Source organism: Heliangelus exortis, chromosome 1 (genome assembly GCF_036169615.1).
Source record: "Heliangelus exortis chromosome 1, bHelExo1.hap1, whole genome shotgun sequence".
In the NCBI taxonomy this organism is placed as follows: Eukaryota; Metazoa; Chordata; class Aves; order Apodiformes; family Trochilidae; genus Heliangelus; species Heliangelus exortis.
In genome coordinates this window covers 93,255,459-93,281,492 of record NC_092422.1, presented here as the reverse complement: position 1 = coordinate 93,281,492, position 26,034 = coordinate 93,255,459, and positions in this window count along the sequence as shown.

The following is a 26,034-nucleotide window of genomic DNA, read 5'->3' as shown; positions in this document are numbered from 1 at the left end:
CTGCCCTGCTGCTTGGTATTTAATATCCTCTCACGTGGGAGCTCACACTTCTGGTGCTAATCCCTGCTTTACACCACATTTGCAAAATAAATTTTTCCACTGTTGCTAGTATAACACAATGATTTGGTATGCTTTGGTCTGAAATAATGAACAAGCAGGAAAAAAATCCATAAACTCAAAAAATTTATTCAGGGTGGTCATCATGTTCTCAAAGATTTAGCACTGTCTCAATAGGAGCCCATGGGCCAGATCCTGCCTTCTGGACACTTGTAGCTACTTCCCTTGTGATGCAAACAGGGAGTAGTTACTTGGTCAGCTTTATCTTAAGAGCCAAATTCTTCTTTCAGAGCCTGGTCAAATCACAATGCTTAGGACTGGACCCAGGAGTCTCTTAGAAGGCATAGGTTGAGCTACAGGTATATCTCACACAGGCACATGGCCTGAAGAACCATTATATGAAGGAGATCAGCAAGAAGGATTCCAGAACTGGGATCCAGTCCTGTAGCTTATGAGGTTGGTCACCCTTGAACTGAGCACTTGCAGTTCCACAGTCTCAAATGTCTCAAAAAAATATACGTTTAATTGCTGGAGCAAAGGTTTCAGGGCATGCATATAGAGATTTAAACTGTAGCACAGGGATCATACAGGGAAATAAGGAGAGAAAGTGACCCATGACTCGTCTAATACAGAATGCTCTTACTGCACAAACTGCTTCAAGGAAATGGTATGTAATAGTACAGCTAATCCCCACTGCCAGTATCTGTCCTTGCAAGTGTCAGCATAGCAAAACAGTAGCCAAAACGTAATGATCAAGGACACATCAATATTAAAAACTAATTTAAAAAGAGATAAATATACTCCCTTTCGTTGTTTTTTGTCTGCAATTGCTTTTGTCACTCTATGTGAAGGAGTGACTGCAAAGAGGAGATTTATGCCTATAAGGGAAACAGTACAGAACAAGCTGTAGAGGTGAATTATGAGATTATTTTAGCAGAGATTAGAGTAAAAATCATAACACATGAATCAGTGTGCAGGACTGGTAGAATTTTCATGTAGTCAGACTGACATCTTGTGGCTTGTGCAGAAAACATTTAAACATGTACCTTGGGGGAACTGTCAATTGTTATGCTGTGGTAAGGAACACTCTTTTTTTCAGCAGAACAATCTGAAACACTGGTTCCCTCAGTGTATCAGTGGGTGCAATCATGGAGTTTAATTATGAAGTCTCATTTCATTTGCTGCTTTGGCACATGCTTGTTAGGTCTGTCTCTATTTGTGAGTCACAGTATAACGGTAAGCTGAATTTAAAGCCAGAAAAAAAGTGTTTAATAATAAAAATTTTAAAATTTGCTCAGCATTCAGGAAATTTTACAGATTAAAAGTATATGTGTGCTCTGCTGTCAGGTATCCTTACATCAGTATCTTAGTGACCACCAGTGACAGCATATGGGAGAATATGAACACAGTTTGGCCCAAATAAAATCAAAAGATCTGACTAAATTTCACTTCTCCAATGAGACATCATCCTCACACCAGGTTTAATACACCCTGACTGTAAAGAACATAGGCTCTTTTCTGTTTTTCAACCTGTAAGGCAAAGAGGCGGCAGAGATCAAGGATGACGCTGGAGCAAGAACAAGGAAGGATTGCTGGGAATCTCTGCCAGAAAGGCTAAAAAAAAATGTATGTGCAGGAGCAGTCAAATGGCACAGCCATGGCAGCTGGCATAGATCTTCAAGTTACCAGCAGCTGTGTCAGCAGCACACGAAGCTTCCTAACTCTACTGACTTCAGGACTGAGGAGCTCAGGCACAGTGCCAGGCTTGCCCAGCTTCTCATCCCTGGGCTTGGACCTGTGTCCTCTCCAGCCAGCCACCTAATACTGAGGGGGCTCAAGACAAGCTCTGCATCTGTGCACCATGCTCCACTTCTTCATGGTGTACATACACTTACTTACTCCAAGTCATCATTACAGGTCAAGCCTGGTGTATCTCCTCAAGGGGAAGGAGCAAGGAAGAGTTAGGAGGTGAGCTGAAATAAAACCAGGTGAAAGAGAGAAAAAACCTGACAGAAGAAAAGCCAGCCATTCTTTCCATGGAGGGGTAAAAAAAAAAAAAAAAAAAAAAAAAAGCAGCTCTCAGGGCCGCAGAGTTGAGTTACCACTGTGAACTGACACCTGACACAGCACTCAATGCCCACTGTATCTGCAATGTGAATTCTTACAGAAATGGAAAAAAACTGGGCCTCTCTGTTATGAATAGTTCACAGCTGCTAATACCATAAATGTCTTGTACTTTAGGAAAGGCTCCTCCAGAGAACAATTCAAAGCAAGGGCATACTTAGAACTCCAAAATATCCAGTCATCTTCTCCCTCTCTCTCTCTCCAGGGAGGCACAGAAGGAGCTGAGAAAGACCTGTCTCCTAATCCAGGTGTCACTTGGTGACTTGGGTGACTGCCCTGAAGTAAAGGGCAAATGTTCAAACAGCCCTTGCAAGTCCTTGCCAGCCTGACTCCTGGGGCAAGTACATTCACTTTGTGTGCTCATCCATCCCCCATGACCAGGGTAGGTGTAGTTCCCTGGTGACAAAAGGCACCAAGCAGAACACTGCCAATAAAAGCTGGATTTTTTTCTCTTTAATTTAAAGTGAGAGAATAGAGAGCGAGGAATTAATGTCACTGTGCTAAGAGAGGTATTTCTGAGGGCAGAAAGGAGCCACATGCCCAAATAGATCAAATGTCTTTGGCTGAAGTTACAGAGAAGCAGCAGCCCGAGCTGGACTTGAGCAATAAACTCCGTCAGGCCTCTCCCACACAGCTCAGCTCATGTACCTCAAACACAGCCTGGATGCAATGTCCTCACTGTCCCAGCTGGGATCTGCTTTTCATCAACAGCTGACATTCACACCGAATTGTAGAGTTTAATATTTATCCCTAAACACATAAAGCCTGCTAATAAAAGCAGACTGGGAACTATTTGGTTACAGTTACTAAGGCACCAATTAGCAGGAGTGGGAGTCCACATCTCCAAGCTTCAGGCTGTTCCCACCCTCCCTGACAAGCTGCTCCCAAGCCATTGCTCAGCTTCTTTGCACTTTAAACTAACTCTGTCTCTAAAATGTCCAGAGGCAAATGTCCAGAGTCCACACACAAGAAGGGCAAGGGGTGGGAAGGATGCTCCCTTAATATATTGCCTTCTTTTTCTCTCAAGGTAACCCCACCTTCTGGCCCTGAAAGAAGGGAAGTAATTAAAAGCAGGTATTTAAAAGGAGATGTGGAGAGTGTGGGGCTGAGTGGGGCACCATGACTCTGTGAGGGCTCCCAGCTCTGCCCCTCAGTTTCCACGCCATCTGAGAACATGCCTGCCAGGCACTTGTTTCCCCACTGCCTTTAAAATCAAATATAATAAAGCAAAGAGGACCAGCTCATTTTGTGCCATATTTCCCATTTGTCTTGATAATAGGCCCTTAAAATATGAGCATTATCTAGAGACTGAGAGATTTGCCTGTTGCTATTGCTAGACAGTGGCCAGGGTTTGCAACACAGATGCCTGCATAGATGTGTTTGGTCTTCCGGTCTGTCAATTCAACACATTTCATGGCTGGCAATAAACACAGAAAATAATTATGAACAGTAACACTGTAATTAACAACTAATTTCAGGCTCATTTGGTTCCAATAAAGGCAGCTGGCACACAGGTACGCAGTGACGTAAATCCTCCCCCCCAGGCCTTCACAGCTCACTGTACCCAGAGGTATCAAGTGACTGCAGATGGCATCAACTCATCATTAACTTTGGTTGCAAGAAATTCTTGGGACGTTTACCAAGATATGAGATGTATGTGTGGTGTTTTTTGAGGTCCCCAAACTACTTTAAAATTGGAGTACCCATCCCAGCTACAGCTGTCAGCCGTGGTGCTCCTGAAGCCCATTCAAGTGTCATGCACATGACATTTTTTCATACTAGGGCTTGAAGCTGCATAAGTCAGTTTTAAATGGGACAAATACTCCTGAAGTATTATCAAAGCTGCTAGGAACTATGGATACAAGTTTCCAGGGTAAGGCAATACCTATTAGATTGAACGATAAAACTGGAATAAACAGGCAAGGTATGAGGCACCCTAGCTAAGATCCTTCAGAGCCAAAAAGGTCTTGTGAGCCCCAAAGCTTGTCCAGTTTTTCCCATCAAAAAACTATGAACTAGTTTGGACTATGGACTTGGACTTTGGACTATGAACTAGTCCAAAGAATGTCCACACTTCACACTAGAAACCTTCCCTCACTCAGGAGTGCCCATCACAGCAACACAATAACTGCTAGTGGCAGCACCACAGCAAATCTAGACCTTCCCCAGCCCTGGAAAAAACAGTCAAGCTGGCAGACATGCAAGCTCTTTTTTAGAGCGATGACTGTGAAACAGGCTTCAGCCTGGATTCCTCTTGTAGTGTTTTCAGTTACTGCAATGGGGAATTGGACATCTCACCACAGGCACCATCTTGCCTAACTGGGCCAGTTTGTGGTAAAGTTTTGTTTTCTTCAACTCCCTTTATAAATATTACATCACCATGTGGTAGAGATCATAATTTTTAAATGTCCAAACCCATACTGCAATTATCTACAAAAAGACAATGCTATTGAGAACTGGACTTAACAACAAAATCAGTGTCTGCACCTTCTCTGGGAGGCAAAACAGCTCAAAGACGTGGACAAAGCCTGATAAATCTGTGTTTGAAAAATGCTGACTGTCAGGGCTTCATTAAGATGTTTAGATCAGCTTTGCAAGCTCTGAGAATTAAGCTCATGGATGTGATGTCTTGTCATATCTAATTATTGTACAATATTGCACAATTGTTGAAGTGAATTACTTGTTTCCACTGAGATACCACGAGCTGTACTGGACAGCCTAAGGGACAGCATGCTAGATTTTTGATCAACAAATCATCTGACCAGAGGAGGCTGTCTTTCTTGTACTACAAATGTGTACAGATTTTCCCTCACATGCACTGGCAGAAATTAATCTCAGATTAACTCTGGACAAAGGAAGAGGCAAAATGAGGATCTTTAGCTCCCCCAGCAGCAAAATACCACGTTCTTGTGTAGATCAACTAGCAGTCAACATCACCCCTGTGCAGCTGCAGGAAATCCTTTCAGGGCTGTATCCCTTAAGAGCAAAGCTCCAGGAGTCAGACCCAGGCTCCTCTCTGCTCCTCAGGTAAGGGGCATTGGTATTTACTGGAATAGGTTTTCAGCAGCATACAGATGGATCTCATTACACAACCTACACTGCCATTAATGACAGCCAAGCACCTAATCCTCCACACACAGCAAGCCAAACGATGAAACTGCAGCTTCACAGTTATTGTACTTCAGTTTATGTTGTTCCCCTTATCCTGCACTGAACGGATTTTTCATTCTGTGTCCAGAAGCATTCCAGTCCCTCCAGTAGCAAACAATAAATGAATCTTAGGAGGGCTCTGGTGTACTTAGGAGGCTCTAGTGAACCTATCAAAAGAGGCAATTTATTTCTGAACTTGGCACCAGGCACGGCATGCCTTGTAAATGTCAATTTGTGTATGTGTGAGCATCTGACACTACTCAGCGGCACATGGCTGGGGCCAAGAATTTGACTGATTCTGGCTGATTTGCAAACCTAAAAATATTGTCTTTTATCAATATCCATTTTTTTTTTTTTTGTGCTTATTTGCATGCTAAGAAAACCCTAAGCAGGCAGTGGTTTTGTGGATTGATCCAGAACAGCTTGGAGGAGATCAAATACGTGATGACCTGCCATAAACAGTGTGATGACACAGTTAGAGCCATTGCATAAGAAGTGGCCCATATATAGGCATACTTTTATTTTCACTGTTTGTCTGTTATAATCGTGCAGGAATCGGAGACATTTTAATTTCTTTTATTGTTTTGTATTCATTTACATGCAGTGCCCAAAGGCCTCTGTCAAGCAGAGAGGGCTATATAAGTCAAATGCATTGTTATTACTACTGTAGTTCCTATCATGGGCCCAATTCTCTTCCCATTGACGTCAATGGCAAATCTTCCAATAACTGAACTGGGAGCTAGAATGAGCCAAAAATCTATGATGATCACACCCTGTTATGTTTTATACCAACACAACGTAGGGTTCCAGCTGAAAATTTTAGCATTTATTGCAGTATGTGAAACATAGGGGTCTTTAAAATGGGTTTTGATAGTAAATGGGTGCATTTACACAGAAAGCTGCTCCGTTTGTTACTGGAACATGACAAAGGTACGTGCCAAAATAAAAACTCCAGAGATACCAAGAAAAAATACAAATTTACAACTTTTCTTCAATCAACTGGGAAGAGTTACGTGGGGGTTTATGACAGTTTTGAACTTCAAGAATCAGGCTGATAATACTTCATTGTGAGAAAACAGTAGAATACTCAAATTACACCATAAGTTTAGCTTGGTACTGCCCTATTACTTTCAGTTTCATTGACTGAGCACCTTTATTTCTCTGCTTAGGGTTCATTTTCCATCCTTTCCCTAGTCTTCTCAACTTTTTTCCTTCGTTATTGTACTCTCATCTCTCTGTTTTCCTTCTGTGTTAGCTGTCTCCCTGTTACAAGGGAACTCAATCACTTACAGCCACCCATCTCTTTGCATCTGCAAAATACTTTCTATTGCCAATTTTTGTCCTTCTGAAAGACAAAAACTACATACCACTTACAACTCTCAATTTCAGGACTACTTCCCCTCCCTCCATTTTCATTATACAGATATTCTTCCTCCTCCTTAACACCTAGTCATGCCCCCCTTAAATTCATTGACTCTTGTCATGGTGCAAACCCTACCACTCTTCTTGGGCCAGTTGGTAGTTGGAGTGATTGTTCTTTGACAGTCCACACAGGAACCTAAGGAAAATCAGATAAGGATTGTGAAAAGCAGTGTACCTGAGCATTTTAGCACCTCCTTGACACACTTGGTTTCTTCTCCCCTGTTCTGCAGGCACAATGGTGGTATCTAGATTGTAAGCAGTGGACTGGAGCATGGAGGCACCCCCTTGATGCACCCAGCTCCTACTGTCCCTTTGACTGACTGAAGAGGTTGGTATGATCAATTACCTCCTGAAAGCCATCTGTATTTGGGTGGTTGCCCAAAAGGAGTGATACCAGAACTCCAGAATTTAACAAGTTCTGGGAATGTGCAACTCGTGGAAAAGTGCCAGAATATTTCACCATCCAAGCTGGGCTGAAATGGAGAAGTGGCAAAAGTCAGCTGTCTCAGATTCTATTATTAGTGATTCCCAGGAAAACCCTTTGAGATCTCCTGGATTGCAGGAGACCTGTGGCCCCCTTGAGCTGAGACACCTCTCAGGCACAAACAGCTTGAGGACTTTCCACCAAAAGCTGGCAGAAGGCCAGGGTGAGTTCTTCCCCCTCAAGTCTCAATCGTTGCCTGTTGAAGAAAGTTGATGAATTGCCAACATTTCCTCCAGACTTGAAGAGGGAAATTTGAACTACTGATTAGCATCTTCTATACACCATCTGCTATCTACCTTTATATGTGTTTGAACATACACATTTGCCACCATGAGAGTGCGTGTCTGTATTTTACTGGGCCCAAATATTTTTGTCTATGTGTATTTTTATATATATATTAGTTTAGTTTAGGATACCTTGTAGTAAGTTAGTGTGAATCTTGTCAGTCTCAAAGCCACAATTAAGTCACTGCTTTAATCATATTATATTCTACTGAATCTTCTTAACCTTTAATCTCTACATTGGTTAATGATTAAGTGCTGCTAAAATTCAATCTTCTGATTAATAAATTTTGAATTATTGCTAAGTCATAACCATGTCAAAATACTTCATCTGTGACAACTCTGCAGCCCATAGATCTTCACTGACACCCTTGATGTCTCCTGAAATCCAAAGAAGAGGTCAAAACAAGATGGGTGGAAATCCAGATAAAAGCTCAGAATGTTCTGGTTAATTAATGGCTCAAAATCAAACCAACATTCAGTCACAAATGGCATTCCTCGGGGCTTGATATAGCATCCAATACTATTCAACATCTTTTTCATTGATCTGGATAATGGCACTGAATGCCCACTTTGTGTTTGTTGATGACACCTGGGAAATTGGGAAGAGAGACATGCTAGAAGGAGATGAACCATCACACAGAGAGGGCTCAACAGGCTGGAAGGCTGAGACAACAAGATTGATGTTTAATATGAGGTTAAAACAATAAATGTTTGAGGTTTAATGAAGGCAAATGTAAAGTCCTGCAGCTGGGATGGAATAATCCCAAGCACAGGCTGTGGACTGGTTGGCTGGGAAGCAGCTCTGCAGAAAAAGCCCTGGGGGCCTGGGCAGACAGCAAGGTGAACATTGGGCCAGCAGCTTGCCCTGACAGCAAAGGAGGCAAACTGTGTCCTGGTCTGCAACAGCAGAAGTAAAGCTGGCACACTCAGAGATGTGATTATTCCTCTCTACTTGGCAATTGTCAGACCACACAAGAACTATTTCACTCAGTTTTGCTTTCCCTTTACTCTAGAGAGACAGTGAAGAATTGTAGACAGCCTGGTGGATCATAACCACCTATGATTAGATTGCTGGAGAACTTGATGACTTGATGCAGAAGGAAAGGGTGAAGGAGTTAAGTTTTTCAGCCAACAGAAGGCCCATAGGAACTCTAGACACAGTCTTCTCAAACCCCAAAGGTAGTTTTAGGGAGGTAGACAGTGGTACAGAAAAGTGTGGTCTTCACAGGGATGCATAGCAACAGGACAAGAGGCAGTTGGCACAAGTTACCACAGGGGAAATACCATCTAGACATAAGAAAAAAAAAATTCACTGTGAGAACAATTCAGCATTAGAAGTGGTTGCTAAGAGAAGTGGTAGAATCTCCTTCACTGGAAATAATTCAGTTTTGGTTTGACAGAGCCCTGGATAACTGAACCTAAGGCCCTGCATTCAAGGGAGGAAGAGATGATGTCAAGAGGGACAGATGATATCAAGTGGTCCCCTCCAATTTCAGCTTTTCTGTGATGCTGTGAAAGCACAGGTAAAGAAATCTTCTCTCCAAGAGGCTTAGAAGCATTAAGAATAAGGCTTGCAGGTGGTGAAATAGACATAGGACAGGTTCAGTAGATGAAAATAGATGAAAGCAGATGGGAAAGTACATATGAAGGGCAATGACATTTGCAGGCTCTCCTCTGATGAAAGCAGAACTGATCTCTGAAAGCAACAGATTAAAAATGAGTGAGCTGTTTTTCACCTTAGCACAGTGACCAGGAAATTCAGCCATGGAGCAAGACACTGTGAGATGTTGCACAAGAGTTTGTTCCTGTCTGAAACAATTTGTGCCTGTATAAGGCAGTACAAGCCAGGTGGTAAACGAGACTTACTCTCTGGAGAGTGCTGTAGACTAATATGTTATTAGTCAATATGTGAACACTGCTTGGGAACCACCTCTGAGAAACGACAGCTGAATAGCTGAGGGTTGGGATGTGAAGCCTTTGGTCAGTCACATGTACTAAATGTGAGGCTAAAAGGATGCAAACTGAAGCTGTCACACCCCCTGGAACTTGAGCTAAATTGCCAACAGCCTTTCAGCTCCCACCACCCTGCTGAAAAGTTTCTTGAGCCTGTAGTGATGAAGGCCTGAAGCTTCATCTCTGGTTGCCCTGAGACAGTCATCTTGAGAGTAGTACATGGGTGTGGGTTAGTGCAAGCCATTTGCTGAAATTTCTAGAGCATCAGGGGGGAGGTGTGTCAGGGGGGGAAGGTCCTATCTGAGAAATATACACAGGCATCCAAGTTGTGTGAAATGTTATTCATTGGGTACTATTTGATATTATTTTAGTGGCAAAATGATGTCTGATTCATGCTCCTTTTTCTTCTTCTTGAAGTCTGAGATCTACTGAGATGTCTGAGATTCATGCATCAGCAGAAAAGCCAGGCTGAAAGGCAAGGAAAAGGGAAATTTAATGATTAAATCATTAATGATGCATAGTGATACCCTCAGCACATGCCACAGGCTCCACACTGCTCCTCACCACAGACCTTCAAGGGATGACTGCAACAGGTAAAATAAGCCTAAAGAAATGTTGGTTGTCTCAAGATATTTCATTCTGATCAATAAGGGCTCAGACTATATCGTGTCTCTTAATACAAGGAGCACAAAGCATAATGAGGACTCAGCAAGGTTCAGGAACATCCTATACCACGTTTTCCTGATAGACCCATCTGTTTGTGCAACTAAGGTGAACTTATGTCCCTCAAGAAAGAGATGTAGGATCCACTTTCACATGTTCTGAAAAACTGCTGCAAATATTGGCAGAAGGTTCAATGGCACCCGCAGTGCAAGTCAGTGTCAGGTCCAGGCAGTTGCTCTTCTTAACTTTCTGTCCTGTTGCTGTGATTTGACTCACCTGAAATAATCATGCAACATCCACCAATACTGAACAACACAACCATGCAGTGTCCCTTGCTTTTAAATGAACGATCAAAGGGAACTTACTGCACTCATTGCCTCAAAATGATCTGTGGGCTTTAAGAAACACCCTGCAGCTTAAGAAAAATCAAAATACCCACATAGACTAACCAGCTGGCTGGAAAAAAAAGTTCTTTCAGAATAATCAGCTTCAAAACACTGTATTTAGAAAATACACCGTTCGTGCAAAATCCTCACCATGCTTTTAACAGGTTGTTCTGTAAAACTCAAAAGAATAAAGATTACTTGACATTATATAGGTATATATAATGGTGGTGATTATTATTTCTTATTATAAATTTTTATTTTATGTGATATATTACAGTCACTACATAGTAATTCTAATTATTAGGTATTTCTATTAATTATGTATTTCTATTAATTAATTAATTTCTATTCATTAATATGTATAATAATTAAGTGGTTGATATCTATTTTATTATGTATAATGAACATTATCAGAGGGCTGGAGCCTCTCTTCTTTGGAGAAAAGCTAAGAGAGTCAGGGTTGTTCAGCCTGAAGAAGATAAGGCTCTAGGGAGACCTTATGGTGGTCTTCCAGTCCTTGAAGAGGCTACGGGAAATATGGGGAGGGAGTTTTTACAAGGGCATGGACTGAAGGGACAAGGGGTAATCACTTTAAACTGGAAGAGGGTAGATTTAGACTGGTTATTAGGAAGAAACTATTTAGTGTGAGGGCAATGAGACACTGGCACAGGTTTCCCAGGGCATTTTTGTCTGCCCCCTCTCTGGAAGTGTTTGAGGCCAGGCTGGGGGTTTTGAGCAACCTGGTCTAGTGGGAAATGTCCCTGCCCATGGAAGGTGGGTTAGAACTACCAAGGGATCTTTAAGATCTCTTCCAACCCAAACTGTTCTATGATTCTATGATTCTATGATTCTATGGTATAACCAGATTAGTAAAACAAGCCATTGCAATCCATTTAACACGTGTTTACCACAAATGTTGTGTTTCTTTTCATAACATTTCTGAAAATGAGGGAAGTGAATCGCTAAGTGTTTAAGTTACTTGCTTAAGTGAAATTACAGAAGAGACTTGAACCCTCTTGAGTCCCATGTTTGAGTACCCATCCTACCTTAGCCTCTGAATTATATGCAATGTCAATGCTTGAACAGAACAAGAGCCAGATTCTGCCCTGGAAAGCAGCTCTGGGAAATTAATGTATACTTGCTGATATTAAGAGTAATCATATTTTTTTCTTCCTGAAGTTGATACTTATTCTTATTTCTTTGCCTTCAAAGTACTGCAAAGCCAGGTCCATTAAGAAAGAATGAGTAAGACAGCATCATGTATCATTATGTTTTACTGTTCTGCATTGTGAATTAATGGTTTTCTGTTCTGCATCATGCATCAATATGTTCCAAAACTGAGGCCATAATCTTGTCTCTCCAGACAGCCTCTGGAAGACAGGGAATGAAAAAGATTAACTAGAAACATAATCTGAAGAACGTGTGCTTGCATAAATACAACACAAGACACAGTTTTTCTGGTGAAAAGCTACAGTGACAATGAAGAAGTAAAGGAGAACGCAGCTCTGATTTCAAGAAGATCAGAAAGCTGCTGAGCTGGCAGGTGAATAAATATATCTTGCAAACTCAACAAAATTCCATAAATACTGCTGCTACATAGACATGAAACTACATCAAACCATTTTTTCTGCATTACTGTTCAGAACATGATCTTAGTAGAGTATAAGACCTTTCAGCAACTATTTTTCACCCTTTTTTACTGATAAAGAAAGACAAAGGAAGGGGGGAAATGTGCATAAAAATTTTTACTTTCTGCTTTCAGTGCTATTTTCTGCATGGCTAAATTTTTAGGATAGCAGCCCATCTGAAAACCCAGTGCAGATGGAAAGCAACAGTGGGCAGAGGTGTTGACAACTGTACTGGAATAGGTTATGTACAGTCTTCCCCCTGGCACAAAAACAGACCCATGAGAAAGTCAGAAAAATAAATCAGTTTTAAAAAAAAAAAAAGTATACTTTAAAAAAGAAGTATAAAAAACAGGAGAAAGCACATTGCTCCCAACTTTGCAGTGGTCCTGAAGCCAGGTTCTCCGTTAGGGGCACTTGGGGGCATGAGAGGGGTGGAAGAAATAAACACTTATTTGTAGTAACATTGAAAGTATGTTGATGACATTATGTCCTTTCTTTTTTGTCTTTATGATCAATAGCAGAAAATGGTAGGAAACCAGAAAGCTCCTGAGCTTATGCTAACCACAAGCAGAATATGACTCTCCATCAAGTTGGGGGCATATCACAGGATTTTATGGTAGATTATCAGAGGAAGAGATATTCTAAATACTTCATAAACAGTCTTGGAGACATGTAGTTCCCACCTCTCATCTCAAGAGTAAATATTTGATGTTTCTACTAGCTAATCAAAGCATAGGTTCTTTTATAGATAGCACAGCATTATCATATATCATGTGTAAATAATGCAGTGGCTTTCTTCTGTGAGCAACCACAAGTTGTTACAAACTGCAAGTAACCACAAACTGTAAGTACTACTGCAAGTACTTATAGCACCAGCAGTTCCTCACACTGAAGGAACATGAAATATTCAGTCTTATAGGTTCATAAACCATTTATCTTTTGAGAAGAAGGAAAAGAAATAATTGTACTCAGTCTAAAGACACTTAATGTTTTATTGTACTTTAATCAAAACACAATTAGTCACAATATAAATTTAAACAGACTTCAGCAATAAAATGGTTGTCTCAGGCTTGTCTTACGCAATTGAAGAGCAAAAGAATAATGTTTCTTTAATGGAAAACATTTTTGTTTGACTTTAAAGAACGTTTACAAAATTAATTGCTAAATCACATACTTTGCAAAGGAAAAATAATTTAATTGGCTTTCAAATTTTCCCGACATGGCAAATATGTTATCTTTTCCATCCATGCACCTACAACCTTTCTCTGACTGAGAGGAGTTGTTCAGGTACTCTGTTAGTGCTGTCATTATTGTTATTGTATAATTATTGTATAATAATGACATATTATTATAATAATGACATATAATAATAATATATAATAGCTTGACTAGTGTTATTGCTGCATAAAATGTTTTCCTGCTGGCGCATAAATCTTGACAGCAAATGTACTTTAGTCTGCTCTTAGCTGGTGTTTACTAAAGAGAAAGAACTAGCAAATTACATGTGACTTCATTTCATATTCTTGGTAAACTATTTATTATGTCTGCGGCTATAGGCTGCTGCTGCTCTGTCTTCCACTTTTTACTTTGCACAATTTACTGATTAATGGTTAAAAAAGACAAAACCTCTGCCAGTTTGAACAAACAGTTCTGGGGACTTGATACAGCTGGGCATGATTCCAAATTCGAGGAGGCGCCAGTAAACTAATGAAGAATGTTACTGATCTTCTCTAGCCATGCGAAATCAGGATTTCATCTTGTACAAACCACACAGGGTCAAAACCAGTCAACATTTAGTTTAGGAGTCCTCAGGATGTTCTTGGATGTTGGTGATTCATCAGGTCTGATCAAGTGTATCAACTTGCGTAGATGGGATAATGAAGCTGCAGGTTTTTTGAGTCCTCAAGACCAGTAAAATAGCACTTTTTTTTTTTTTTTTTTTTTTTTTTTTTTTTTAATGAAATTTGTTAAAGTCTGCTGTGCAGTGCAAAATCCAGCTCTGAATAATTTATGCCTGCTTCGGCAACATATAAAAAATTAAGTGTATATGATTTTACCCTTTGCTTCCAGCACTGGAGGTGGATCCAGGGCCTATAGTGAAGGCAAGTGAGAAGCACAGAGACACAGCCACAAAATGCAGTGCTTTGTGAATGAAGACAAAATCTCTCCTGTGGTCTAGGGCCACAAGTCTCTAGTAGGTTTGCAAAGGTTAGGGATGTCAGTTTCTGCATCCAAAAGTACATCCACAAATGAGTCAAGTGGGACTTTTCAGTCTGGACATCTGAGAATTAATATGACAGAGGTCTCTGAAACAATGTTATGACGTGGAGGGGTTGCTTTCTCTTCAAGTATAAGAACTGTAAAGCATGAAATGAACCATGTAGGATTCAAGTTCAGAACAAACCGATATATGTGTCTTGTCATACTGCAAATCTGCTTCCTGCAGGATACAGATGGTGTGGGTGCTAAAAATTTACATGAACCAATGAGTAGCTACAGCAAATGCACAGGTTAAGCTCTTAAACATATCAAAACCTCACATGATTCAGAAAGCTGGAGGATGGGAAAATATTAAGTAGAAGCACCATATGTGTGAGCTTTATTCCCAAACTCTTTCCTGGACACTTTAGTCTGTGTCAGAAGTGGGAAGACAGAGAAAGCTTCATCTTTGGCTTGACAGTATTGCTCCTGCCATGGCTACCACTTCTGTTCTGTAATAATAACAAACCCTTCTGCAGCTCTCTCTGGCTGCGGCATCTGGCAAGCAAGAGTGCAACATTCAAATTCCTCTCTGTTACCCTACCTTGCTGTTATGAATTCAATAAAACTCAACTAAAGCAGAAGCAGATACTACAGACTAATAGTAATAAATTTTTATATTGTTATTTACAATGAAACATCTATAAGATACAGTTTCATGGGAACAGTGTGATACATTTCAACCACCCGCTGATCTTGGCACAGAATTTACTTTGCTTTTTATTATACAGGAGATTCTGGTAGGACCATTCATTTGGTAGCCAGCATAATTGAATATTTAAAAAAGAGCTTGGTGCATACCCCTGCTTCCATAGACTTGCTACTAGACTTGCTACCTTCAGCAAGAGGTGCAGCAGCAGGACAATAAAAGCATGTTTTCCAAGAGTACCTCTTGGGTACCTCTGTTCTGTGATTGATGCTAGCTGCAGCTGCCAGGGAGTATTCAGGATGGTAGGCTTTGTCTGAAAAATGTGCAGCTTAAATAGGATGGCAAAGGGCCTGTGACAAGATACTTAAAATTCGTATTGGCAATGATGTATGGAAAAAGCAGTCAAAGTTTATGGATGATTTCTCTTTAATGTGAAATTGAAACCTCTCCATAATCATCATCAGAATCAGTTACTTTTTAAAGAGAAGATACTATGATAGGGATCATTTTCTCAGGCCCCAGAATTGGCAAAAAGGCTTTTGTATGTGGTTAGTATGTGTTTGCTGAACTGGATCCACTGTGCAACACAAAGATACCAGGCTGGGATGGGCAATAAACTCCCTTTTCAGCAGGAGACATTGTAACAAACTGCAACAACAGTCTAAGACAGTATTACCTTTGCAGAACAGTTGCATTGTTTCCATTCAATCTATATCAGATGAAAACCTAATTTGCAAAAGCAAAGCTCTTCTTTAGTACATACAGGTCAAATCCAGAACGGATTTGCAATCTTTAATGCACTGTAAATAAGACTTGGGCCAGAATGCTTAGAGAACTGAATAATAATTCAGAGGCATTAAGGTTGTTCAGAAAATCTTATGACTGGCACTTCTTAAATCAGGTGCTTAATTTTTGTAACTTGATGTCCTAGGACTTTCATAAATAACAGGATATGCTTTAGGGAGTTATTTAGTTGATTTGGACCTTTTGCCTTTTTCATAAGAAATATTAAATATAAGCTGCTTTCTTGTATCCCTGCACAAATTCCCGCCTTTGTAGCTAATGCTAAATTCTAGACCCCTCTAGATATATCCTGCTTTCAAATTTCTTTCACTCATGGATCCTGAAATAATCTGTGCCTCATTTGAACTGAGCCTTGCATTAGGGCACTGACCCTGGGGCTCTGCAGCACTGTCACAGGGCAGCTACAGAGCAAAACACTGTTTCAAGATTCCATGGTGCATGAGTGGTACACCTTAAGAGGTCTGTACTCTCACCACATCTCTGCTATACTTTTTATTTTGGTAGGAAGTAGCACCCTCCACTTCACCCCAGCAAGGGGGCAGCTCTGCTATCACAGTGTTGGGGTGAATGCAACGTACAGGTAGAAACAGAGAGAAAAGCAATATCCAAAGGATGGTAAGAGCAGGCAGTTCTCCAAATACAGGATGAGGAATAAGTGATATACACAAATGCAAATATAGTCTTCCCACAAAGACATAGCTGAAAAACAGATCAAGCAGAGGGCTTTTAAATGAAATTGAATGCATGGAGGTGAAGACAAAAAAACTTGGAAATTCCAGTGTGTATAATTTCTCTGGTGATTTTATAATCTGCTGTTCCTGGGTTGTCATTCCCTTGTTTTGATGGAGTAACAAAAGGAAAAGAGAACAAGGATTAAACCAAGTAGATGGGGAGCAGAAGCACTTGGGGAAAAAATCAGAAGGGTAGGTCTTGAATTCTACAGTGTCATGGTCACTGCAGACAAGTCTCTCCTTAATTTTTACGACATTTACCAGCCCACCTCTCTTGATGAGAACAAGGTCTGGCAAAGCTCCTTTTTGGGTTGGTTCCTCTACCATTTGAAGGAGAAAGTTGTCATCAATGAACTCAAGCAAATGATGTTTGCTTCTGACTTTTCAGTTTGGCTGGCTGAACTATACACAAAGGTACAATCCCTCTGATCTGGAATGAAAATCTTAGAGCAAGGCCAGCTCTCTTTATTTACTGCCACCCCAGTATATATTCATAGATACATGAATCATGCTTCACCTGAAATGGGCAGCATCAATTGTTCTTCTCTATCAGCTTCATGAGACTGTAATTTGCCTCCTATGCACGTGTATGAAGATGGATGTGGGTTAGTCTTCATCAAGGTCTGAAGAGAACCTTTTCCCCTAGCAAACATCCAGATCAATTCTGTTTAGAAATATGTGAATGAATCACTCTAAAAGGCTGTATAAAGGCATTCTTCCTGCAGACTTGAGGCAGCATAACTTGGTAACATATTTTTATAGGAATTTAAATCCTCAGTTATTTCCAGAATTCTTAGAGTACTGCCAATTAAATTCCCAGTTCAATAAGTAGTGAATTATGTCTGTTAATTAAAGGCTACAGGTCACTCAATTTGTATCCACAGTCTAAAGATTTGCACAAAAAACATTTTCTTTGGATGTCTTTTTGAAACTTGTTTTCCAAGATACGTGATCAACTGTTAGCAAATATGAACAGCATTTTTAAACAAAATTTAAGAAAAGAAAGTAAACTTTTTTTAAAAAAAACTATAGAAGGCCTGATCATGTAGAGGAAAGTCCCTACTTTAACTAAATAGAGTAATTAAAATAACAAGTAAGCATCCTAGCAATAGAACAAAGAAGAAAAATATTATCTCACCATCCCCCTTAGATCTGGCAAGGTAAGAGAGTGCTAACTCCTTTTTGCAGGTGAGAACTATAATGTACAAAGCAGCTGTATGCATTTTCAAAATTAAAATGGAGCTGTTAAGGTGAACACCCAGAGTTGCCTGGATCCTCACTGTGGGCTGTGCTTTCCTGGCTATGCTGATTTTAAGATTCACGGTACTGACAGAGACTCCTGAGGAAAGAGGCCCTTGCTGCAGGTAGACTTAGGCACTCAGTCTCAGACCTACACTGTGACCCACTGGTAGCCAAATCCTGAGCAATCACTGCTTATTCAGCCTTGCAAAACCACGTGGATTCCAAGGCACAAGGGGAAGGTGTGGATGGATGTAAGCACACATCCCTCCAAGAGCCAGAGTAACACTATCGGTCTTTCCTGTATATGACTAAAGCTACCAGAAGTTAGAGTTGCTGTTAAATATGTGCTGACATGGACAGACAAATACATGTCAAATAATCAAACCTCTCCTATGAAGACAGGGTGAGAGAGTTGGGTTTGTTCAGGCTGGAGAAGAGAAGACTTCAGGGAGAACTTATTGTAGTCTTCCAGTGCTTGAAGGGGCTACTGAAAATCTGGGGAGGGGTTTTTAAAAGGGCATGGAGTGATAGGATGAGGGATAATGGCTTTAAACTGAAAGAGGGTAGATTTAGGTTAGACATTAAGAAGAAATTCTTCACTGTGAGGGTGATGAGACACAGGTTGCTCAGAGAAGGTGTGGCTGCCCCATCCCTGGAAGTGTTTGAGGCCAGGTTGATTGGGATTTTGAGCAATCTGGTCTAGTAGTTGTGTCTCTGTCTGTGGCAGGGGGTGTGGAACCAGATGATCTTTAAGGTCCATTCCAATCCAGACACTCTATTGTTCTATGATTTCAAAGACTGCAGAGAGTGCCATTTTTCTCTCTCACATGAAAGCTACTGTTAATTTATTAGATTATATGATGATGTTTACCTGGCAGTGGCTCTAGTATTTCTTCTAACTTCATTTCAAAAGAAGACAATGGTATCTTCAGATTATCATCCCTATAGCCACGTAGTGGGCACCCAAATACAGCAAATCATCTTTGTCAGAAGCAGGTACATTTTTGAGTGCCAGCACATATGTGAAGACATGATGCCATAGCATTGGGTTCCTCTGCCTTACCGTCCTGTCTCCCACCATAGCCAAAACTAGAGGTCTTGCAAAGAGCAGAAGAATACAGGACTGCAGCTCAGAGAAGTCAGAGGACAAGCCTGCCCTTCATACTCTAAATAAAAGGTATGGCAGAGGTCCACGAGGACAAACCCAGTTGCTTCCTCTTGGAAGGAGAGGGCTGGAGAGCCTGCTGGCCACAGCACAGGGCACACAGGTCAGGCCTTTGGGCAGGCATTTGCAGCCTGTGCTGAGCCCCATGGTGCCAGAGTTTGGCTCTTCAGCATGGGGCAGAGTTCCCAGCCACTCAGAAGTACCCTTTAGATAGACATTAGAAGAGGAAGAAGGGGGCCACCCTCAGGTCTTCCAATTCAAACAGAGACAGCAACAGAGAAGCCATCTCCTTAACAGAGCAGCATCTCTGCTCTGATTCTCTTCTGATTCCCCTGGTGCCTGCTCATCCATCAGAGATTGATTCCATAGACTTTACTGTACTGAGTTAATGGTGTGCATGCATTTCATTAATGATAACTACAACTCTAGTTTTAAAAAAACCTGAAACATAATCTACCCAAAAACAGGTGTTTTTAAGTTATCCACTTATTTTAAGTTATCCATTTATTTTAAACCTAGATGATTACTTTAGCTTCTTTTAAATTCTTAGGGGTTTCTTCTGAGTTTTTTTGAGCTGAGTGTTTTAAAGAGTAAGTGTTTAACATATGTTGACCATACAACCAGCAGGATAAATTCCACTAAAGAAAATGTTTTTAAGGTTCCATAAATCAGAAGAGCATTTACAATGTTTTCTCTAATTGCTGGGAATAGTTTGGATGCAAGAGGAGAACAAAAACATATTAAAATAAAAAGCATATTTCAATGTATTGCAATTAAAAAAAAAAATCTACTGTATTATTGTAGTCTTTGGTTCACTGCTTCACTATTCAGTCTCTATTCAATATCATGGGAGCCCTAAATTCAGATTTTACATGTAGTAGTTACATGATGCACTCTGCAAATTGACTGAGCCAAATGTTTGGGTAGAAAGAAGCAGAAAAATAGGGAAGAAGGTCTTATAGCACACTCATGCAAGCTTCAATGTCCAGGTCAGAAATAAAACCACCAGACTTCTTACATATTAAACTCTTTTCTGTAAGAATGTATGTAAAAGACATAAATAAAAGACTGCTGGGATTTCCAAAGATTCATGAAGAATGCTGCTTCTTCTAATGCCAAGATAAACTGCAAAATAAATGCACAACAGGAGGCTTAATAATCTGCTGAAGCAGCACAGCGTAACTGGAATAGATGCAACCACATATCTTAATATAATTGTTGCACTAGCACCTGAAACCTTAATCAGAAGTTAAGCCCTAAACTACAGATAAGCCTATTTACAGTATGAACAAAATACATCTGTGGCTTCAGGCTTGGAGTATTGTGGAGAAGTAAATCTTCATTTGCTTGCAGGTGTTAAAAATCAAAATAACATCCAGAGTCCAACACTTTTGTTTGGAAACCCATCATGAGCCAAAGTTTCACATTTTTTACAGGTTAATTTATTACTCATTTTGAAATCACTTGCTTCATGCCACGTGTAGAGTTCTGTGAAATTAGCTAATTATGAAGTCCTGACCTAGACTCACGACCATGTTCAGTATAAAATAAACTTCTTCATGTTCTGTTCAGTTCAAAGCAAGATCTGCAAAAGACAGATAGGTTACAGGAACCTGGAATTCTGCAAGACATTAGAGATTTTCAAGCATATATCTAGCTCTTCCAGACGTGAAGGTTTAAAACATGCCCAGTTTTTTGAGATATCTTAATGATGTCACAAATATCCTCCAGGGTCACCCTGCACATTGCAGAAGCACTGCCCAATAGAACATGTCTGGCAGGTTGTATTCGAAAGAAAGCTGAATATGAGGTCAAAGGGAGTGCTGGAGGTTGGAATCTGACTGTGACATAAATGTGCGTGGAGTTTACACAATTCCTGTTCTTTCCTGACTCTTGTCTGCCTCTGACCAGTGCTATTTGTTACGTCTGTTCATACAAAGTGTCGTGCTTGGTTTGCAAAGGTTAATGAATCTTTCTGAAACTCCTCTGTCTGGTGCTCCCTCCCTCCCTTGAGCTGGTGCTAGAAGAGGCTGGAGATTCAGTGCCGGAACTACACTGGTCAACCAGATAGATACCAGAACAATTAAATATAATTTCCAAAATAGGAGGCAGATGCTGGAAGCACAAATAAAACCTATCAGCTGCAACATGGCAGAGATGTCAGTCTCAGTGACATGGCACTAAAGGACACAGACATGGTGAGGTAGCTGCACCAAAACCTCTGTATCAGATGGGGTTGAGAGGAGCAAACTGATCAGGAAAAGGAAAATGCCTTGTGACTTGGCAACTACACTTCATAGCATTTATGCTTTAAACTGCCAAAAATCCATCTAAGAAAAACCGCATTGGCTATTTTCCCTTCACAATGATCTGTTCTCTGATGGATATCTGTTGTGGGGAGAGAGATGGCTGGTGGAATGTGAGATCCATTTAAGGAGTGAATTGTGCAAAGCATGCGCATGGGAAAAAGCAAATGGAAACTGTGCTGTGACTGTGGGGCTGCTCTGGTCCCTGCTGGTCCCAGGGCTAAAGCAGCAGAGGCCAATGCCCTGTTCCTATTGCAGTGCATCTTTTGCATAAGCTCAAGCTACTTTAAGCATGAACGGAACTTCAACCACTATAAGATGTTAGTGCTGACTATACCTGTAATGAGTCAGGTTGCCTTTTAGGAGACAGGAATGATTCTTTGAGTGAATTTATCATTTTTTGGTCATACTGTTCTGTTCAAACATTCTGTCAAACAAAGCATCTGGTGGTACTGTTTGAGGCTGTGTGCCATCTAAATGCTATTAAAATGATAGTGTCTGTGTATTACGCAGAAGAGCAGGGTAGTTCGTGTAGGGAAATATCTGTTGAATCTGGAATTTGGTGCCTTGCAATGGAGCAACCTTATATTTAAAAATTTTTACAGCAACTTGTTGGCACGGGTTTGTAGTCTGTAAGACATACCGTTGCTAATGAGTGCAACTGCAGTGGGCTGTAAATAAAGACTCACATTTAGAACATAAATGCAAACAGATTGGTTCTTCCTTCCTCCCTCAAAGCCGCAAAGTACGACTGGACCCCAAAGCCACTGCCTTTTCCATTGATTCATCTGCAAGTGGCTTTGTGTGGATGGCAGTAAAAATGGCAGCGCTGGACCAGGATGAAAGCACGCGGATTAAAAGAAGTGGATGCTCTCAGCTCCTCTCAAACCAGAGTGTGTGCTGTTTGGCTGGCAATTTTTTTTCTCCCAAGGCATATTAAACCTCCAGGTTTTTTGAAAGCCTCTTTCCTATGTTTAAATTCCATGTTGGTGGCCTGCCCAACAGGGGCTTGTGCTTGGGGTTTAAGCATGTATCATTTTGATGCAACTATTGCAACTAATTCAGAATTGCACTCAGCATGCTTTGATCTCAGTTGTAAAGGACAGCTAGAAAGGCAAGATTATTCCTGATGGAGCAGTACCTTTTCCAGCACTGCAGAGTCCTTGTGCAAACACAAAAAGACATTTTTGTTGCCACACCAAACTACCAACAAAACTGGTGCTTTGTTCACCTTTCTTGCAGCTTCTGGGAGACAGGCTTGGGTTACTGCAAAAAGTATCTCCTCAGTCATGGTGTGCATTTGGACATATTTCTTATTACAGCTTTTAGGTAGTGTTCAAAGTGAATATCATATGGTGAACTGACATTGTAATGCACCACTATCAACAGAGGGAACAGACTTTATGAATCCTTGTGTAAACTAGAGGAGACAAAAACTACAAATACAAGGATAAAGAACAGGCTTTAGATTGAAGATCCTTGGACAGAAAATTAGGTGGATCATCACTGATGAGTTAAAATGTTGAATATTGTTTCAAAAGATATATTTATACATCCAAATACAGAAGTTTATTTAATTTAGGTGAGTCAAATTTTCAGTGTTTAAAATAAAATACAGTTGCAAACACAGAACTTAAATAAGTGCCTGAAACCAGGCTCTCTTTCCTGGTAAGTAGTGGTGTAGTAGTAGTGGTCTTGTCCTGTGAAGAAGTGTCGTTTTAAGGAGCTATAATCTAATCCTTTTCTGTACTTGAATAATTCTAAGGCTTTTAGCAAAGCACTATTCAGTGGTTTGACAACACAGCTAACAGTATTTCCAGAAACTATGTAATTGTAGAAAATCTGATTGATTCTTGTTTCCAAGCAATGGCTGGTTTCACTCAAAGTCGTTTAGCAAGCACTTATTTTCATCTTGTAGCTATAATGTAAAATCGGTATAGATTACTTTTAAAGTGTGACCAATGCTCCACTTGCCACTGGCAATGACTGTATCAGAAATTTTTGTAGTATTCACCTTGTGGCCTAAGTTTTTCAATGTATATTCCCTAGGTTTGAGGGTTTTGTTTTGTTTCTGTTTTTTGTTTTATACCTATGTCAGATGAAAATTTAATTATTTTACAGATGTAAGAAAGGAGGTAAAGTTTTCTCCATTGTTAAAATGTTGTTACTTCTAAAAGTAAGGTTTAATATTTTCCTCCAATGTTTGCCTACGTTATGTAGTGGGAGTGCATAGGAAGCCAAAAACAATAGATAAATTTAGTGAATTTAGAGAGTAAGCACAGTTCCCTAATTATGGTTTTATCTGTGCACTAAAGCGATTCCAGTTTTCTGTTCTGTCACGGATTTTTTCACCATCCTGAACTAAGGCTAACCATATTTTGGGGCCTGAAATTCCTTCTTGCTCTACCTGGGCAGTGCTCCCTCCCTGCCTTCTGAGCACATGGGAAACCTCGTATGTGCCACAGACTGGGAGAGGCCAAGTACTGGATTTTGTAAGTGCTTAAGGAAATCATAAGTACTTCGTATGTGTAGAGTTAATGTCTCAAGTTCCCCTGCATAAAAAGGAAGCATGGCTTGTATGGGTGTCTATTAAACACCTCCTGAAAATTTAATCTGCCTCTACCTGGTAATGTGTAGAAACTGCTGCACCAAAATTCCTGATTAGTTTGTGAAGTCTTGACTTCACAACTTCTTGAAGTTCCTCTTTTGCTTCATAAGTTGCTACGTATTAGTATCTGCAGTGCTTGGGGTTTAAGCATGTTTCATTTTGATGCAACTATTGCAACTAATTCAGAATTGCACTCAGCATACTTTGATCTCAGTTGTAAAGGACAGCTAGAAAGGCAAGATTATTCCCGATCAAATAAGTGACCTTGAAATAGATTTTGTGATGGTGCTAAACAAAAACAAAAAGTATCAGATTAGAAGCATAATTCAGTTCACACTAAAATTATTTTTATGATTAAGATTATGTAACTTTAAATTTCAGGAAAAAAATGAACTAATAATTGCTTCTTTGGTGACTTCAGTCACTTTTGCAATGTCTGTAAGACTGCTTTGAAATTGCAAGAAAAGAAAGCTGCATTGCTTCACTCACATTCACTTAGAGACAAAAAAGGAAAGCAAGCAAGGGAAATGAGTGAAAATACAGGCAGTAGAAGTCACATGCAGCCTTGGTAAGAAACTGAAGGTCTACTACAGCTTGCCAGCCCAGATTCAGCACTGCAGCATATACACCAAGTCCCTGGTACATCACTGCTCTAACTGGCAGTGGCCACCAGCTCAGAGACTCTGGGATTTCAGTACACACAATGAAACTTATCTATTGCCCACCTCTGTATTCTTTTTTTTTTTTTTTTTTTGAAACTGCTTTGATACATCTGTGCTGCTAATCATGGGACTCTCTTTGGTAGACTATTTTCAAGTCTGCAATATAGTAGGGAGTTTGAAGCAGATGATCTCTAAGATCCCTTCCAATCTAAGCCATTCTATGAGTCTGTGATTCAAGTGTCTTAATTTACGGCAGGACAAGATAACAAGCAAACACAGGATCACATATTTAATACAATAATCTCACTGGCTCTTACTCATACTACAAGAACTTTATAAGACTTTGTTCAAGATTATTAAAACATGGTAGGTAGATTATTCTTCGTTTTTAAGCACATTTAATGAGGAAGGCTAGCTTCATTCTGCAGGTCAATATTTGTGTTAGTGAAAAGTTTGTATAAATAATCTTTCAACCAAACTCCTTCTAACTAATTGCACACAAATAAACACCTTAGACCCAAATTGAAATGTAGGTACCAGTTTTCATAGGTAATCTACACTCACCATTAAATAGTGAGGTTTTCACTCTTAACTGACCCTCTGTTGCTCCACCTCACTGTGATTTCTCAAACACCCCTGAAAATGAGGCAGTGTTTATCTAGATGGATGAACACAAATGTAGTCACGCAAAATGATACTCCTTCGTCCTAATAATCAGGGCCCTTTCAGTACCTACTAAGCCCATAAAATTGCATTTACTAGTATTTTCTAACTTACTGTTGCACAATTAGAAGGGTAAGTCTTTTTATCCCAAACTTCATACGCATCAAACTGACACTGAAACCTTCTGGAAGACTGAAAACTAACAAAAAGGTGTTGTACTTTTGCCACAGAGGGAAGCATCATGAACTATAAAAATCAAAAAAAGAGATCAATTTAGAGAATAATTATAAAGTCTGTATAGTGGTACTAAGACACAAGTGAAAATATACAGAGGTTTCCAGTAAATAATCAGAATTAAAATACTGGTGGTGTCTTCCTCCAGAAAGTAACAGCTGTAATTTATTTTAGATCTTGGAGGGACAAACTGAAACTCATCCATTAATGTCTGAAGAAAAGTTTTACTTTTTTTTTTTTTTTTTTTTTTTTTTTTTTAATGTTCCTACTAACTAAACATGTGTTACTTATCTGTTTCTCTTCCATGAACCTCGTTCTCTGAGTGTCAAGATCCACATGCCAACCATTGGAAGAAGAACCCTTCAACAACTGCTCAGTCACACGCTCTTTTCCACAACTGCAGCCTGCATTTGGAAAGGCTTGTAAAGCAAAGTTCCTTCTGTAGGACTGCAGCATTGCTCAGATACAGGCGTGCTGTCAGCTGCCAGCTAGGATGTAAAAACATCTGAAAAATGGTTGAGTTTTCCACCATCAGTGGAAAAAAAACAGCTGCAGTTCTT